This window comes from Phyllobates terribilis, unplaced genomic scaffold (assembly GCF_046119375.1).
Source record: "Phyllobates terribilis strain yellow unplaced genomic scaffold, ASM4611937v1 Scaffold_10__3_contigs__length_209671492, whole genome shotgun sequence".
Taxonomy (NCBI): domain Eukaryota; kingdom Metazoa; phylum Chordata; class Amphibia; order Anura; family Dendrobatidae; genus Phyllobates; species Phyllobates terribilis.
The window spans coordinates 187,698,077-187,714,768 of record NW_027362770.1 but is presented as its reverse complement, the minus strand read 5'-3'; the positions used below and the strand labels follow the sequence as shown (position 1 = coordinate 187,714,768).

At 50.8% G+C, this 16,692-nt stretch overlaps 1 protein-coding gene across 1 annotated transcript in view; it reads left to right on the top strand.

The window, feature by feature from the left end:
• Positions 1-10,276: 10,276 nt before the first annotated feature.
• Positions 10,277-16,692, top strand: part of PPFIBP1 (PPFIA binding protein 1) — a gene marked incomplete at its 3' end in the record, with an annotated part of 103,421 nt that continues 97,005 nt past the window's right edge. The window contains exon 1 of the mRNA XM_073649243.1: positions 10,277-10,380. The remainder of the gene's footprint in view (positions 10,381-16,692) is intronic.

Here is a 16,692-nt window from a genome sequence, read left to right as displayed (position 1 = left end):
CACTGCCACTACTGGATGTATGGCACTGTGTCTTCATGAGCAGTTAAGTGGTCGCGGTGATCGATCAGGATCAACTCGGATTAATATGTTCACCCGGGACGATGAGGACTTACAGGGATCCTCCTGACTGTTTAACACGTAGTTGAACCCATTTTTTTTTTTCCCCTCCGGTCCGGCAGTGTCCCCTCCTAAACTGACCGTAAACCGTTAGGTTTGGTTGTTAAACAGTTAACAGTGAGTTGTTGTATCCGCTCAGCTGCATTCCAGCAAAATCCTCCTCATTCCTGAAGACTCAATAACCCGCAGGAAGGTGCAGAGAGGCCGGAATGTCCAGCCCCGGGGGTCTCCGGTGTGGATTACAGGGGGCCGTCTATTGTCCTCTGTTATCAGCCGCGTACATCAACGGGAACACCTGACTTTTTTAACCTTTTTTTTTTACTCTATAGAGAAACATTGATTGTTGGAATTTTTACTGCAGAAACCACCCCCACCCCGAAAGTTGGCGCCGCTGGGCCCGTCCCGCGCCTCGCTGGGCCCGTCCCGCGCCTCGCTGGGCCCGTCCCGCGCCTCGCTGGGCCCGTCCCGCGCCTCGCTGGGCCCGTCCCGCGCGTCCGTGCCGCTTGGCCCCATTCAGCATGGATCCGATTGTAACAAACCCTCAGATGTGAGAAGTATTCAGGGCAGTTATTAGAGGATTGATATATAGGCAATGTTGTTCTTAACCCTACATGATCTGCCGCTCGTGCTGTGTTTCTGCCGCGCCGGACGCCAGACAGCGACGACCCAAGAATAGACGGCGCTATATATACCTGTATATACATAACCCTGACTATTCGGGGGAACGCGAGTCACCCGGGTATTTATACCGAGAATACCGAACATCAGCTGCTGCATCTGATCCTGGAAAAGCTGGGTGACCACCACCAATATGGCCGCGCCCTGAGCTACAGCCATGGGGATAATGATGTTGAGAGGGGGCAGAGCTTGAGGATCCTTTAATGTGCGAGCCCCCTTCTTAATCTTCAAAGACATAATCTACTTTCTAGACTTTTCGCTTTCTTTGAAATCTGGTCCCGGTTGTATAATTATCCAGCTCGTTTATAGACTGGACCAAATATGGCACGCTGCCCCTTTAAATGTTAGGTAATTGCATTATGAGCAATTCCCTCTACTGGCGAGCCAATTTCTATGATTGGAGATTAAGCGGCTGACTTGTCAGATATTCTTCTTTTTGTTCCCTAGGGGAATGTGATAGATCCTTGTTTATTTATTACATGCTCTAGTCACAGCCAAAGCTGCATCGGTATTACAATCACCAGTGCATTGTGGGAGGCGTCAGCGTAAGATTCAAACTCAGCTGCTGTCATATATCACATAGAAGGAGCTAATCCGTCTACTTTGAGAAATTTTAAAAGCAGCTTTGAATGTGACTGGAGAAGATAAAAAAAAAATAACTAAACTTTGATTTAAAGGGGAGTTACCACTTGCCATAAATATGTATTTTTTTAACCTAATATTAAAGCCGCTGTTCTCCTGAATCCGGTGATATTTTTCTTTTTTCCTTGCGCCTCTCTGTTCCTGAGATATGACCCTCTCTTCTCTGTATATAAATATAGTCTTGTGCTCTGTGGGCGTGGTCCTGACCACTACACTTGATAGCCACACCCACTTAGCAAAAAAGACTTTATATACAGGGAAGATGGGGTCATATCTCGAGAACAGAGAGGCGCAGGAACAAAAGAAGAACATCGCCGGATTCAGGAGAACAGGGGCATTTACCTCAGATAAAGAAAATACTTGTTTATGGCAAGTTAAAGATCCCCTTTAATTTGTTAAAACCAAAATTTAGTCTAAAATAAAGTGTAGATTTTAAAATTAAAGCTAAGAAATATATTTATCTGGCTAAGAGGAAACTAAACTGCTCAGGGAATGGATAGTTTATTCGTTATCGTTGCTGTCCCTTTAAGTGATCCTTTGTGGTCTTGTCTTTTGGGCTTCCTCTGATTTTCAGGTTTTAATGTTTCGTCTCTTTTCTTAAAGGTCCACGTCCTGCCTCGTGAGGGTTTGTTGTTGGCTGAGGTGTACAAACAAAAGCTGGGCACATGGAGGCGAGGGGCTGTGAATATGGGACGGGGAGGGGGCGCGGGAACATCTGATTCCTCCACTTGTGTGGACCTGTCCAGCCCTTAGGCGCCTAAACTCTACATATGCCAAGGGGGCTATTTAAGGATCAGTGTAGCCATCTTAACCACAGTGTTAGCCTTATTCCCACAGTATACCCACATCCCCGTCTGAGGGTTTTTCATCCTTCTTTGCTACAGTGTGTCAGTCTTCATGTAATTCTGGAATTCTATTTATGACCCAGGAGTCTGGGAAACAACCCGTATTACTGCTACACATGACCTGCAAACTGCTGTATCCTGTGCAGTGCGGAGTGTGAGCGTCACATGAGCCGCGACCGCAGGAAACACCATGGGAAAGAAAGGAAGTCTTGTTCTTACACAAACTAACTCTGTTACCAGCCGAAAAGAGGACGGGGGCGACCTGCACCAAGAAGTGTATGTGTGTGTATATATATATATATATATATATATATATATATATATATATATATATATATATATATATATAATATATATATATATATATATATATATATATATATATATATATATATATATATATATATATATATACCGGAAGCAGAGCTGCTCACTGAGCTTACAGGCAGCATTATAGCAGTTATATTCTTGTACATAGGGGCAGTATTATAGTAGTTATATTCTTGTACATAGGGGGCAGTATTATAGTAGTTATATTCTTGTACATAGGGGGCAGTATTATAGTAGGTATATTCTTGTACATAGGGGGCAGTATTATAGTAGGTATATTCTTGTACATAGGGGGCAGTATTATAGTAGGTATATTCTTGTACATAGGGGGCAGTATTATAGTAGGTATATTCTTGTACATAGGGGGCAGTATTATAGTAGGTATATTCTTGCACATAGGAGCAGTATTATAGTAGTTATATTCTTGTACATAGGGGGCAGTATTATAGTAGGTATATTCTTGTACATAGGGGCAGTATTATAGTAGGTATATTCTTGTACATAGGGAGCAGTATTATAGTAGGTATATTCTTGTACATAGGGAGCAGTATTATAGTAGTTATATTCTTGTACATAGGAGCAGTATTATAGCAGTTATATTCTTGTACATAGGGGGCAGTATTATAGCAGTTATATTCTTGTACATAGGGGCAGTATTATAGTCATTATATTCTTGTACATAGGGGGCAGTATTATAGTAGTTATATTCTTATACATAGGGGGCAGTATTATAGTAGGTATATTCTTGTACATAGGGGGCAGTATTATAGTAGGTATATTCTTGTACATAGGGGGCAGTATTATAGTAGGTATATTCTTGTACATAGGGGGCAGTATTATAGTAGGTATATTCTTGTACATAGGGGGCAGTATTATAGTAGGTATATTCTTGCACATAGGAGCAGTATTATAGTAGTTATATTCTTGTACATAGGGGGCAGTATTATAGTAGGTATATTCTTGTACATAGGGGCAGTATTATAGTAGGTATATTCTTGTACATAGGGAGCAGTATTATAGTAGGTATATTCTTGTACATAGGGAGCAGTATTATAGTAGTTATATTCTTGTACATAGGAGCAGTATTATAGCAGTTATATTCTTGTACATAGGGGGCAGTATTATAGCAGTTATATTCTTGTACATAGGGGCAGTATTATAGTCATTATATTCTTGTACATAGGGGGCAGTATTATAGTAGTTATATTCTTATACATAGGGGGCAGTATTATAGTAGTTATATTCTTGTACATAGGGGGCAGTATTATAGTCGTTATATTCTTATACATAGGGGGCAGTATTATAGTCGTTATATTCTTGTACATAGGGGGCAGTATTATAGTCGTTATATTCTTATACATAGGGGGCAGTATTATAGTAGTTATATTCTTGTACATAGGGGGCAGTATTATAGTAGTTATATTCTTGTACATAGGGGGCAGTATTATAGTAGTTATATTCTTGTACATAGGGGCAGTATTATAGTAGTTATATTCTTGTACATAGGGAGCAGTATTATAGCAGTTATATTATTGTACATAGGGAGCAGTATTATAGCAGTTATATTCTTGTACATAGGGGGCAGTATTATAGCAGTTATATTCTTGTACATAGGGGCAGTATTATAGTAGTTATATTATTGTACATAGGGGCAGTATTATAGTAGTTATATTCTTGTACATAGGAGCTGTATTATAGTAGTTATATTCTTGTACATAGGGGCAGTATTATAGTAGTTATATTCTTGTACATAGGGACAGTATTATAGTAGTTATATTCTTGTATATAAGGGCAGTATTATAGTAGTTATATTCTTGTACATAGGGGCAGTATTATAGTAGTTATATTCTTGTACATAGGAGCAGTATTATAGTAGTTATATTCTTGTACATAGGAGCAGTATTATAGTAGTTATATTCTTGTACATAGGGAGCAGTATTATAGTAGTTATGTTCTTGTACATAGGGAGCAGTATTATAGTAGTTATATTCTTGTATATAAGGGCAGTATTATAGTAGTTATATTCTTGTACATAGGAGCAGTATTATAGTAGTTATATTCTTGTACATAGGAGCAGTATTATAGTAGTTATATTCTTGTACATAGAGGCAGTATTATAGTAGTTATATTCTTGTATATAAGGGCAGTATTATAGTAGTTATATTCTTGTACATAGGGAGCAGTATTATAGTAGTTATATTCTTGTACATAGGAGCAGTATTATAGTAGTTATATTCTTGTACATAGGAGCAGTATTATAGTAGTTATATTCTTGTACATATGGGGCAGTATTATAGTAGGTATATTCTTGTACATAGGGGGCAGTATTATAGTAGGTATATTCTTGTACATAGGGGGCAGTATTATAGTAGGTATATTCTTGTACATTGGGGGCAGTATTATAGTAGGTATATTCTTGTACATAGGGGCAGTATTATAGTAGGTATATTCTTGTACATAGGGGCAGTATTATAGTAGTTATATTCTTGTACATAGGGAGCAGTATTATAGTAGGTATATTCTTGTACATAGGGAGCAGTATTATAGTAGGTATATTCTTGCACATAGGGGCAGTATTATAGTAGTTATATTCTTGTACATAGGGGGCAGTATTATAGTAGGTATATTATTGTACATAGGGGCAGTATTATAGTAGGTATATTATTGTACATAGGAGCAGTATTATAGTAGGTATATTCTTGTACATAGGGGCAGTATTATAGTAGTTATATTCTTGTACATAGGGGCAGTATTATAGTAGTTATATTCTTGTACATAGGGGGCAGTATTATAGTAGTTATATTCTTGTACATAGGGGGCAGTATTATAGTAGTTATATTCTTGTACATAGGAGCAGTATTATAGTAGGTATATTCTTGTACATAGGGGCAGTATTATAGTAGGTATATTCTTGTACATAGGGAGCAGTATTATAGTAGGTATATTCTTGCACATAGGGAGCAGTATTATAGTAGGTATATTCTTGCACATAGGGAGCAGTATTATAGTAGGTTTATTCTTGCACATAGGGAGCAGTATTATAGTAGTTATATTCTTGCACATAGGGAGCAGTATTATAGTAGTTATATTCTTGCACATAGGGAGCAGTATTATAGTAGTTATATTCTTGTACATAGGAGCAGTATTATAGTAGGTATATTCTTGTACATAGGGGCAGTATTATAGTAGGTATATTCTTGTACATAGGGGCAGTATTATAGTAGTTATATTCTTGTACATAGGGGGCAGTATTATAGTAGTTATATTCTTGTACATAGGGGCAGTATTATAGTAGTTATATTCTTGTACATAGGGGGCAGTATTATAGTAGTTATATTCTTGTACATAGGGGGCAGTATTATAGTAGTTATATTCTTGTACATAGGGGGCAGTATTATAGTAGTTATATTCTTGTACATAGGGGGCAGCATTATAGTAGTTATATTCTTGTACATGGGGGCAGCATTATAGTAGTTATATTCTTGTACATAGGGGGCAGCATTATAGTAGTTATATTCTTGTACATAGGGGGCAGCATTATAGTAGTTATATTCTTGTACATAGGAGCAGTATTATAGTAGTTATATTCTTGTACATAGGGAGCAGTATTATAGTAGTTATATTCTTGTACATAGGGGGCAGTATTATAGTAGTTATATTCTTGTACATAGGGGGCAGTATTCTACTAGTTATATTCTTGTACATAGGAGCAGTATTATAGTAGTTATATTCTTGTACATAGGGGGCAGTATTATAGTAGTTATATTCTTGTACATAGGGGGCAGCATTATAGTAGTTATATTCTTGTACATAGGAGCAGTATTATAGTAGTTATATTCTTGTACATAGGGGGCAGTATTATAGTAGTTATATTCTTGTACGTAGGGGGCAGCATTATAGTAGTTATATTCTTGTACATAGGAGCAGTATTATAGTAGTTATATTCTTGTACATAGGGAGCAGTATTATAGTAGTTATATTCTTGTACATAGGGGGCAGTATTATAGTAGTTATATTCTTGTACATAGGGGGCAGTATTATAGTAGTTATATTCTTGTACATAGGGGGCAGTATTATAGTAGTTATATTCTTGTACATAGGGGCAGTATTATAGTAGTTATATTCTTGTACATAGGAGCAGTATTATAGTAGTTATATTCTTGTACATAGGGGACAGTATTATAGTAGTTATATTCTTGTACATAGGGGGCAGTATTATAGTAGTTATATTCTTGTACATAGGGGCAGTATTATAGTAGTTATATTCTTGTACATAGGAGCAGTATTATAGTAGTTATATTCTTGTACATAGGGGACAGTATTATAGTAGTTATATTCTTGTACATAGGGGACAGTATTATAGTAGTTATATTCTTGTACACAGGGGCAGTATTATAGTAGTTATATTCTTGTACACAGGGGCAGTATTATAGTAGTTATATTCTTGTACATAGGAGCAGTATTATAGTAGTTATATTCTTGTACATAGGGGACAGTATTATAGTAGTTATATTCTTGTACATAGGGGCAGTATTATAGTAGTTATATTCTTGTACATAGGGGCAGTAGGTTATACTTGTACCCTTGATGGTGTGTATATATATATATATATATATAGTCAGTATGTGTTGGTTGTATTTGTCTGTGGCTCGGTTGATCCCTGTAGGATTGGTGAGGGATCAGTCCGGGATCAGCGCTCCAGAGAGATGATGCCGCTTGTACGGTAATAGTGATGGATTTGTGATCGCTGCTCTTTCTTTCTTCTGATTCTTCGCCTCCTCCATTACAACTCCGCAGTAATCAGACGGTTTTCCTAGAATCGCTGTAGTCGCATTTGATCAGTTCGCGGCTTGTGGTTTTTGTTAATCTTTTTCTGTTTCCCTGTGACTCTCACTCGCTGAGCAGCCCCCAGTTACATCCTTCGTGGCCTCGCTGCACCACAGCAGCTTCTGGGAAGACCAGGAATAAAACAAATGACTATAATAACAAGATACAGAATTATATATGGGGCCGACCTCAGGGAGGAGCGAGACAGCACCCCACCCGGATCCAGCGGGAACCTGAGGTCTGAAAAATGTTTACGTTGGTGATATGTTCAAATCCTCTGCTTCCCTGGACAGCCCCCTCAGGGGAGCAGCCGTGCCCCCGGGCGCCCCCTTCAGGGAGTAGCTGTGCCCCCGGGCGCCCCCCTCGGGGGAGTAGCTCTGGCCCCCGGGCGCCCCCTTCAGGGAGTAGCTCTGGCCCTCGGTTTCCCCCCTCGGGGAGCAGCTGTGCCCCCGGGCGCCCCCTTCAGGGAGTAGCTGTGCCCCCGGGCGCCCCCCTCGGGGGAGTAGCTCTGGCCCCCGGGCGCCCCCTTCAGGGAGTAGCTCTGGCCCTCGGGCGCCCCCCTCGGGGAGCAGCTGTGCCCCCGGGCGCCCCCTTCAGGGAGTAGCTCTGGCCCCCGGGCGCCCCCCTCGGGGAGCAGCTGTGCCCCCGGGCGCCCCCTTCAGGGAGTAGCTCTGGCCCCCGGGCGCCCCCCTCGGGGAGTAGCTCTGGCCCCCGGGCGCCCCCTCGGGGAGTAGCTCTGCCCCCGGGCGCCCCCTCGGGGAGTAGCTCTGCCCCCGGGCGCCCCCCTCGGGGAGTAGCTGTGTCCCCGGGCGCCCCCCTCGGGGAGTAGCTGTGTCCCCGGGCGCCCCCCTCGGGGAGTAGCTGTGTCCCCGGGCGCCCCCCTCGGGGAGTAGCTGTGTCCCCGGGCGCCCCCCTCGGGGAGTAGCTGTGTCCCCGGGCGCCCCCCTCGGGGAGTAGCTGTGTCCCCGGGCGCCCCCCTCGGGGAGTAGCTCTGGCCCCCGGGCGCCCCCCTCGGGGAGTAGCTCTGGCCCCCGGGCGCCCCCCTCGGGGAGTAGCTCTGGCCCCCGGGCGCCCCCCTCGGGGAGTAGCTCTGGCCCCCGGGCGCCCCCCTCGGGGAGTAGCTCTGGCGCCCGGGCGCCCCCCTCGGGGAGTAGCTCTGGCCCCCGGGCGCCCCCCTCGGGGAGTAGCTCTGGCCCCCGGGCGCCCCCCTCGGGGAGTAGCTCTGGCCCCCGGGCGCCCCCCTCGGGGAGTAGCTCTGGCCCCCGGGCGCCCCCCTCGGGGAGTAGCTCTGGCCTCCGGGCGCCCCCCTCGGGGGGAGTAGCTGTGGCCCCCGGGCGCCCCCCTCGGGGGGAGTAGCTGTGGCCCCCGGGCGCCCCCCTCGGGGGGAGTAGCTCTGGCCTCGGGGAGTAGCTCTGCCCCCGGGCGCCCCCCTCGGGGGAGTAGCTCTGGCCTCGGGGAGTAGCTCTGCCCCCGGGCGCCCCCCTCGGGGGAGTAGCTCTGGCCTCGGGGAGTAGCTCTGCCCCCGGGCGCCCCCTCGGGGAGTAGCTCTGGCCCCAGGGCGCCCCCTCGGGGAGTAGCTCTGCCCTCGGGGAGTAGCTGTGCCCCCGGGCGCCTCCTTCGAGGAGTAGCTGTGCCCCCGGGCGCCCCCTTCGGGGAGTAGCTGTGCCCCCGGGCGCCCCCTTCGGGGAGTAGCTGTGCCCCCGGGCGCCCCCTTCGGGGAGTAGCTGTGCCCCCGGGCGCCCCCTTCGGGGAGTAGCTGTGGCTCCCGGGCGCCCCCCTCGGGGGAGTAGCTGTGGCTCCCGGGCGCCCCCCTCGGGGGAGTAGCTGTGGCTCCCGGGCGCCCCCCTCGGGGGAGTAGCTGTGGCTCCCGGGCGCCCCCCTCGGGGGAGTAGCTCTGGCCCCCGGGCGCCCCCCTCGGGGGAGTAGCTCTGGCCCCCGGGCGCCCCCCTCGGGGGAGTAGCTCTGGCCCCCGGGCGCCCCCCTCGGGGGAGTAGCTCTGGCCCCCGGGCGCCCCCCTCGGGGGAGTAGCTCTGGCCCCCGGGCGCCCCCCTCGGGGGAGTAGCTCTGCCCCAGGGCGCCCCCTCGGGGAGTAGCTCTGGCCCCAGGGCGCCCCCTCGGGGAGTAGCTCTGCCCTCGGGGAGTAGCTCTGCCCCCGGGCGCCCCCTCGGGGAGTAGCTCTGGCCCCGGGCGCCCCCCTCGGGGAGTAGCTCTGGCCCCGGGCGCCCCCCTCGGGGAGTAGCTCTGGCCCCGGGCGCCCCCCTCGGGGAGTAGCTCTGGCCCCGGGCGCCCCCCTCGGGGAGTAGCTCTGGCCCCGGGCGCCCCCCTCGGGGAGTAGCTCTGGCCCCGGGCGCCCCCCTCGGGGAGTAGCTCTGGCCCCGGGCGCCCCCCTCGGGGAGTAGCTCTGGCCCCGGGCGCCCCCCTCGGGGAGTAGCTCTGGCCCCGGGCGCCCCCCTCGGGGAGTAGCTCTGGCCCCGGGCGCCCCTTCGGGGAGTAGCTCTGGTCCCGGGCAGAAGTGCTGGAATAAGGGTTGACACCACTTAACGGGATAGCACAAGCCTGTTCTATTATTCCCTTGTTTGCAGTCCAGCTGCAGTACCAGACACAGCCTGGGGTCGAGCGTAGCGCTGTTCGTGGAAGAAAGCTATATTATGACCTTCTTTAATTTTGCACTGTCCCTTTAAGGCAGCCTGCGATTGTCAGGCAACCTTATCGTAGCGCGCTGCTTGTAAAATAAAAGCAGTCCAGATATAGCCGCGTCTGCCTGCGCACTGGTGATAATCGCACCCTTGTGCCGCCGCTTTGTTGTCTCCGCTCAGTCACATTGGTATTCCAGGGAGAGATCTCCAGACTCCGACAGCCCAAAATCCCGGCCCCTCCACATCCACAGAGGCAGAGCCCACCGCAGCCGCCACCGGCAGGAGCGAGGCTGGAAGCCGAGCCGGTAAGTGATCATAGGATATCTGCTGCCGGGAAAGCTGGAGGGATTCTCTACAGTTATGGAGTGATGCAGGTTGTATGTCAGGGACCTGGAAAAGCCAAACGAATAACCCTAGTGAGGCGCTGATGGCGAACTGCGGGGAAGCAGAGGAAACGCTGTCACATGAAGTGACCCGGAGCCGTGTTTACCTAACAGTCCACCGAGCAAGCAGCGCCGCCCGTCACTGTGTGCCCCGCACCAACCGCGTCTGATAAACCCACACAGATTCCCGTCCTGGCCCGCAACGTAAAATAGCAGATCGCTGCCATATGGTGCATGGGGCGGACACTGTGCACTGAAGGCTTCTCCGCAGCTATATAGGGACAATTCTAGATATACAGACGTATTATAATACTGCCCCCTATGTACCAGAATATAACTACTATAATACTGCCCCCTATGTACAAGAATATAACTACTATAATACTGCTCCCTATGTACAAGGATATAACTACTATAATACTGCTCCCTATGTACAAGGATATAACTACTATAATACTGCTCCCTATGTACAAGGATATAACTACTATAATACTGCCCCCTATGTACAAGAATATAACTACTATAATACTGCCCCTATGTACAAGAATATAACTACTATAATACTGCTCCCTATGTACAAGAATATAACTACTATAGTACTGCCCCTATGTACAAGAATATAACTACTATAATACTGCTCCTATGTACAAGAATATAACTACTATAATACTGCTCCCTATGTACAAGAATATAACTACTATAATACTGCTCCCTATGTACAAGAATATAACTACTATAATACTGCCCTTATGTACAAGAATATAACTACTATAATACTGCTCCTATGTACAAGAATATAACTACTATAATACTGCCCCCTATGTACAAGAATATAACTACTATAATACTGCCCCCTATGTACAAGAATATAACTACTATAATACTGCCCCCTATGTACAAGAATATAACTACTATAGTACTGCCCCTATGTACAAGAATATAACTACTATAATACTGCTCCTATGTACAAGAATATAACTACTATAATACTGCCCCCTATGTACAAGAATATAACTACTATATTACTGCTCCTATGTACAAGAATATAACTACTATAATACTGCCCCTATGTACAAGAATATAACTACTGTAATACTCCCCCCTATATACAAGAATATAACTACTACTTTTATACTTCGTCGTCTGTCCCCCTCTTGGCCCTTTTCTTCTTTGTCGTCTGTCCCCCTCTTGGCCCTTTTCTTCTTTGTCGTCTGTCCCACTCTTGGCCCTTTTCTTCGTCATCTGTCCCCCTCGTGGTCCTCTTCTTCGTCGTCTGTCCCCCTCGTGGTCCTCTTCTTCGTCGTCTGTCCCCCTCGTGGTCCTCTTCTTCGTCGTCTGTCCCCCTCGTGGTCCTCTTCTTCTTCGTCGTCTGTCCCCCTCGTGGTCCTCTTCTTCGTCGTCTGTCCCCCTCGTGGTCCTCTTCTTCGTCGTCTGTCCCCCTCGTGGTCCTCTTCTTCGTCGTCTGTCCCCCTCGTGGTCCTCTTCTTCGTCGTCTGTCCCCCTCGTGGTCCTCTTCTTCGTCGTCTGTCCCCCTCGTGGTCCTCTTCTTCGTCGTCTGTCCCCCTCGTGGTCCTCTTCTTCGTCGTCTGTCCCCCTCGTGGTCCTCTTCTTCTTCGTCTGTCCCCCTCGTGGTCCTCTTCTTCGTCTGTCCCCCTCGTGGTCCTCTTCTTCTTCGTCTGTCCCCCTCGTGGTCCTCTTCTTCTTCGTCTGTCCCCCTCGTGGTCCTCTTCTTCTTCGTCTGTCCCCCTCGTGGTCCTCTTCTTCTTCGTCTGTCCCCCTCGTGGTCCTCTTCTTCTTCGTCTGTCCCCCTCGTGGTCCTCTTCTTCTTCGTCTGTCCCCCTCGTGGTCCTCTTCTTCTTCGTCTGTCCCCCTCGTGGTCCTCTTCTTCTTCGTCTGTCCCCCTCGTGGTCCTCTTCTTCTTCGTCTGTCCCCCTCGTGGTCCTCTTCTTCTTCGTCTGTCCCCCTCGTGGTCCTCTTCTTCTTCGTCTGTCCCCCTCGTGGTCCTCTTCTTCTTCGTCTGTCCCCCTCGTGGTCCTCTTCTTCTTCGTCTGTCCCCCTCGTGGTCCTCTTCTTCTTCGTCTGTCCCCCTCGTGGTCCTCTTCTTCTTCGTCTGTCCCCCTCGTGCTCCTCTTCTTCTTCGTCTGTCCCCCTCGTGGTCCTCTTCTTCTTCGTCTGTCCCCCTCGTGCTCCTCTTCTTCTTCGTCTGTCCCCCTCGTGCTCCTCTTCTTCTTCGTCTGTCCCCCTCGTGCTCCTCTTCTTCTTCGTCTGTCCCCCTCGTGCTCCTCTTCTTCTTCGTCTGTCCCCCTCGTGCTCCTCTTCTTCTTCGTCTGTCCCCCTCGTGCTCCTCTTCTTCTTCGTCTGTCCCCCTCGTGCTCCTCTTCTTCTTCGTCTGTCCCCCTCGTGCTCCTCTTCTTCTTCGTCTGTCCCCCTCGTGCTCCTCTTCTTCTTCGTCTGTCCCCCTCGTGCTCCTCTTCTTCTTCGTCTGTCCCCCTCGTGCTCCTCTTCTTCTTCGTCTGTCCCCCTCGTGCTCCTCTTCTTCTTCGTCTGTCCCCCTCGTGCTCCTCTTCTTCTTCGTCTGTCCCCCTCGTGCTCCTCTTCTTCTTCGTCTGTCCCCTTCGTGCTCCTCCTCTTCTTCGTCTGTCCCCTTCGTGCTCCTCCTCTTCTTCGTCTGTCCCCCTCGTGCTCCTCCTCTTCTTCGTCTGTCCCCCTCGTGCTCCTCCTCTTCTTCGTCTGTCCCCCTCGTGCTCCTCTTCTTCTTCGTCTGTCCCCCTCGTGCTCCTCTTCTTCTTCGTCTGTCCCCCTCGTGCTCCTCTTCTTCTTCGTCTGTCCCCCTCGTGCTCCTCTTCTTCTTCGTCTGTCCCCCTCGTGCTCCTCTTCTTCTTCGTCTGTCCCCCTCGTGGTCCTCCTCTTCTTCGTCTGTCCCCCTCGTGGTCCTCCTCTTCTTCGTCTGTCCCCCTCGTGGTCCTCCTCTTCTTCGTCTGTCCCCCTCGTGGTCCTCCTCTTCTTCGTCTGTCCCCCTCGTGGTCCTCCTCTTCTTCGTCTGTCCCCCTCTTGCTCCTCTTCTTCTTCGTCTGTCCCCCTCTTGCTCCTCTTCTTCTTCGTCTGTCCCCCTCTTGCTCCTCTTCTTCTTCGTCTGTCCCCCTCTTGCTCCTCTTCTTCTTCGTCTGTCCCCCTCTTGCTCCTCTTCTTCTTCGTCTGTCCCCCTCTTGCTCCTCTTCTTCTTCGTCTGTCCCCCTCTTGCTCCTCTTCTTCTTCGTCTGTCCCCCTCTTGCTCCTCTTCTTCTTCGTCTGTCCCCCTCTTGCTCCTCTTCTTCTTCGTCTGTCCCCCTCTTGCTCCTCTTCTTCTTCGTCTGTCCCCCTCTTGCTCCTCTTCTTCTTCGTCTGTCCCCCTCTTGCTCCTCTTCTTCTTCGTCTGTCCCCCTCTTGCTCCTCTTCTTCTTCGTCTGTCCCCCTCTTGCTCCTCTTCTTCTTCGTCTGTCCCCCTCGTGCTCCTCCTCTTCTTCGTCTGTCCCCCTCGTGCTCCTCCTCTTCTTCGTCTGTCCCCCTCGTGCTCCTCCTCTTCTTCGTCTGTCCCCCTCGTGCTCCTCCTCTTCTTCGTCTGTCCCCCTCGTGCTCCTCCTCTTCTTCGGCTGTCCCCCTCGTGCTCCTCTTCTTCTTCGGCTGTCCCCCTCGTGCTCCTCTTCTTCTTCGGCTGTCCCCCTCGTGCTCCTCTTCTTCTTCGGCTGTCCCCCTCGTGCTCCTCTTCTTCTTCGGCTGTCCCCCTCGTGCTCCTCTTCTTCTTCGGCTGTCCCCCTCGTGCTCCTCTTCTTCTTCGGCTGTCCCCCTCGTGCTCCTCTTCTTCTTCGGCTGTCCCCCTCGTGCTCCTCTTCTTCTTCGGCTGTCCCCCTCGTGCTCCTCTTCTTCTTCGGCTGTCCCCCTCGTGCTCCTCTTCTTCTTCGGCTGTCCCCCTCGTGCTCCTCTTCTTCTTCGGCTGTCCCCCTCGTGCTCCTCTTCTTCTTCGGCTGTCCCCCTCGTGCTCCTCTTCTTCTTCGGCTGTCCCCCTCGTGCTCCTCTTCTTCTTCGGCTGTCCCCCTCGTGCTCCTCTTCTTCTTCGGCTGTCCCCCTCGTGCTCCTCTTCTTCTTCGGCTGTCCCCCTCGTGCTCCTCTTCTTCTTCGGCTGTCCCCCTCGTGCTCCTCTTCTTCTTCGGCTGTCCCCCTCGTGCTCCTCTTCTTCTTCGGCTGTCCCCCTCGTGCTCCTCTTCTTCTTCGGCTGTCCCCCTCGTGCTCCTCTTCTTCTTCGGCTGTCCCCCTCGTGCTCCTCTTCTTCTTCGGCTGTCCCCCTCGTGCTCCTCTTCTTCTTCGGCTGTCCCCCTCGTGCTCCTCTTCTTCTTCGGCTGTCCCCCTCGTGCTCCTCTTCTTCTTCGGCTGTCCCCCTCGTGCTCCTCTTCTTCTTCGGCTGTCCCCCTCGTGCTCCTCTTCTTCTTCGGCTGTCCCCCTCGTGCCCCTCTTCTTCTTCGGCTGTCCCCCTCGTGCCCCTCTTCTTCTTCGGCTGTCCCCCTCGTGCCCCTCTTCTTCTTCGGCTGTCCCCCTCGTGCCCCTCTTCTTCTTCGGCTGTCCCCCTCGTGCCCCTCTTCTTCTTCGGCTGTCCCCCTCGTGCCCCTCTTCTTCTTCGGCTGTCCCCCTCGTGCCCCTCTTCTTCTTCGGCTGTCCCCCTCGTGCCCCTCTTCTTCTTCGGCTGTCCCCCTCGTGCCCCTCTTCTTCTTCGGCTGTCCCCCTCGTGGCCCTCTTCTTCTTCGGCTGTCCCCCTCGTGGCCCTCTTCTTCTTCGGCTGTCCCCCTCGTGGCCCTCTTCTTCTTCGGCTGTGCCCCTCGTGGCCCTCTTCTTCTTCGGCTGTCCCCCTCGTGGCCCTCTTCTTCTTCGGCTGTCCCCCTCGTGGCCCTCTTCTTCTTCGGCTGTCCCCCTCGTGGCCCTCTTCTTCTTCGGCTGTCCCCCTCGTGGCCCTCTTCTTCTTCGGCTGTCCCCCTCGTGGCCCTCTTCTTCTTCGGCTGTCCCCCTCGTGGCCCTCTTCTTCTTCGGCTGTCCCCCTCGTGGCCCTCTTCTTCTTCGGCTGTCCCCCTCGTGGCCCTCTTCTTCTTCGGCTGTCCCCCTCGTGGCCCTCTTCTTCTTCGGCTGTCCCCCTCGTGGCCCTCTTCTTCTTCGGCTGTCCCCCTCGTGGCCCTCTTCTTCTTCGGCTGTCCCCCTCGTGGCCCTCTTCTTCTTCGGCTGTCCCCCTCGTGGCCCTCTTCTTCTTCGGCTGTCCCCCTCGTGGCCCTCTTCTTCTTCGGCTGTCCCCCTCGTGGCCCTCTTCTTCTTCGGCTGTCCCCCTCGTGGCCCTCTTCTTCTTCGGCTGTCCCCCTCGTGGCCCTCTTCTTCTTCGGCTGTCCCCCTCGTGGCCCTCTTCTTCTTCGGCTGTCCCCCTCGTGGCCCTCTTCTTCTTCGGCTGTCCCCCTCGTGGCCCTCTTCTTCTTCGGCTGTCCCCCTCGTGGCCCTCTTCTTCTTCGGCTGTCCCCCTCGTGGCCCTCTTCTTCTTCGGCTGTCCCCCTCGTGGCCCTCTTCTTCTTCGGCTGTCCCCCTCGTGGCCCTCTTCTTCTTCGGCTGTCCCCCTCGTGGCCCTCTTCTTCTTCGGCTGTCCCCCTCGTGGCCCTCTTCTTCTTCGGCTGTCCCCCTCGTGGCCCTCTTCTTCTTCGGCTGTCCCCCTCGTGGCCCTCTTCTACTTCGGCTGTCCCCCTCGTGGCCCTCTTCTACTTCGGCTGTCCCCCTCGTGGCCCTCTTCTACTTCGGCTGTCCCCCTCGTGGCCCTCTTCTACTTCGGCTGTCCCCCTCGTGGCCCTCTTCTTCTTCGGCTGTCCCCCTCGTGGCCCTCTTCTTCTTCGGCTGTCCCCCTCGTGGCCCTCTTCTTCTTCGGCTGTCCCCCTCGTGGCCCTCTTCTTCTTCGGCTGTCCCCCTCGTGGCCCTCTTCCTCTTCGTCTGTCCCCCTCGTGGCCCTCTTGGTCCTCTTCTTTTCCATGACCTTCTCAGCCGCTCGGCCTCTGTTCCTTTACCCGTTGTCGTTGCTTACAGCCGCGGTGTCGGTGATACTTTCTTGTGTCTCTGGGTTTGTACCCAGCTTTCAGTCGCCCCTAGCGCCCTGCGGTCTCGTAAGCCCGGCGTTCCGTCCCATAATCTTATAATTAAATCTCTGCTCATGTGACTGGTTTTACTGGTTTCTGATTATCT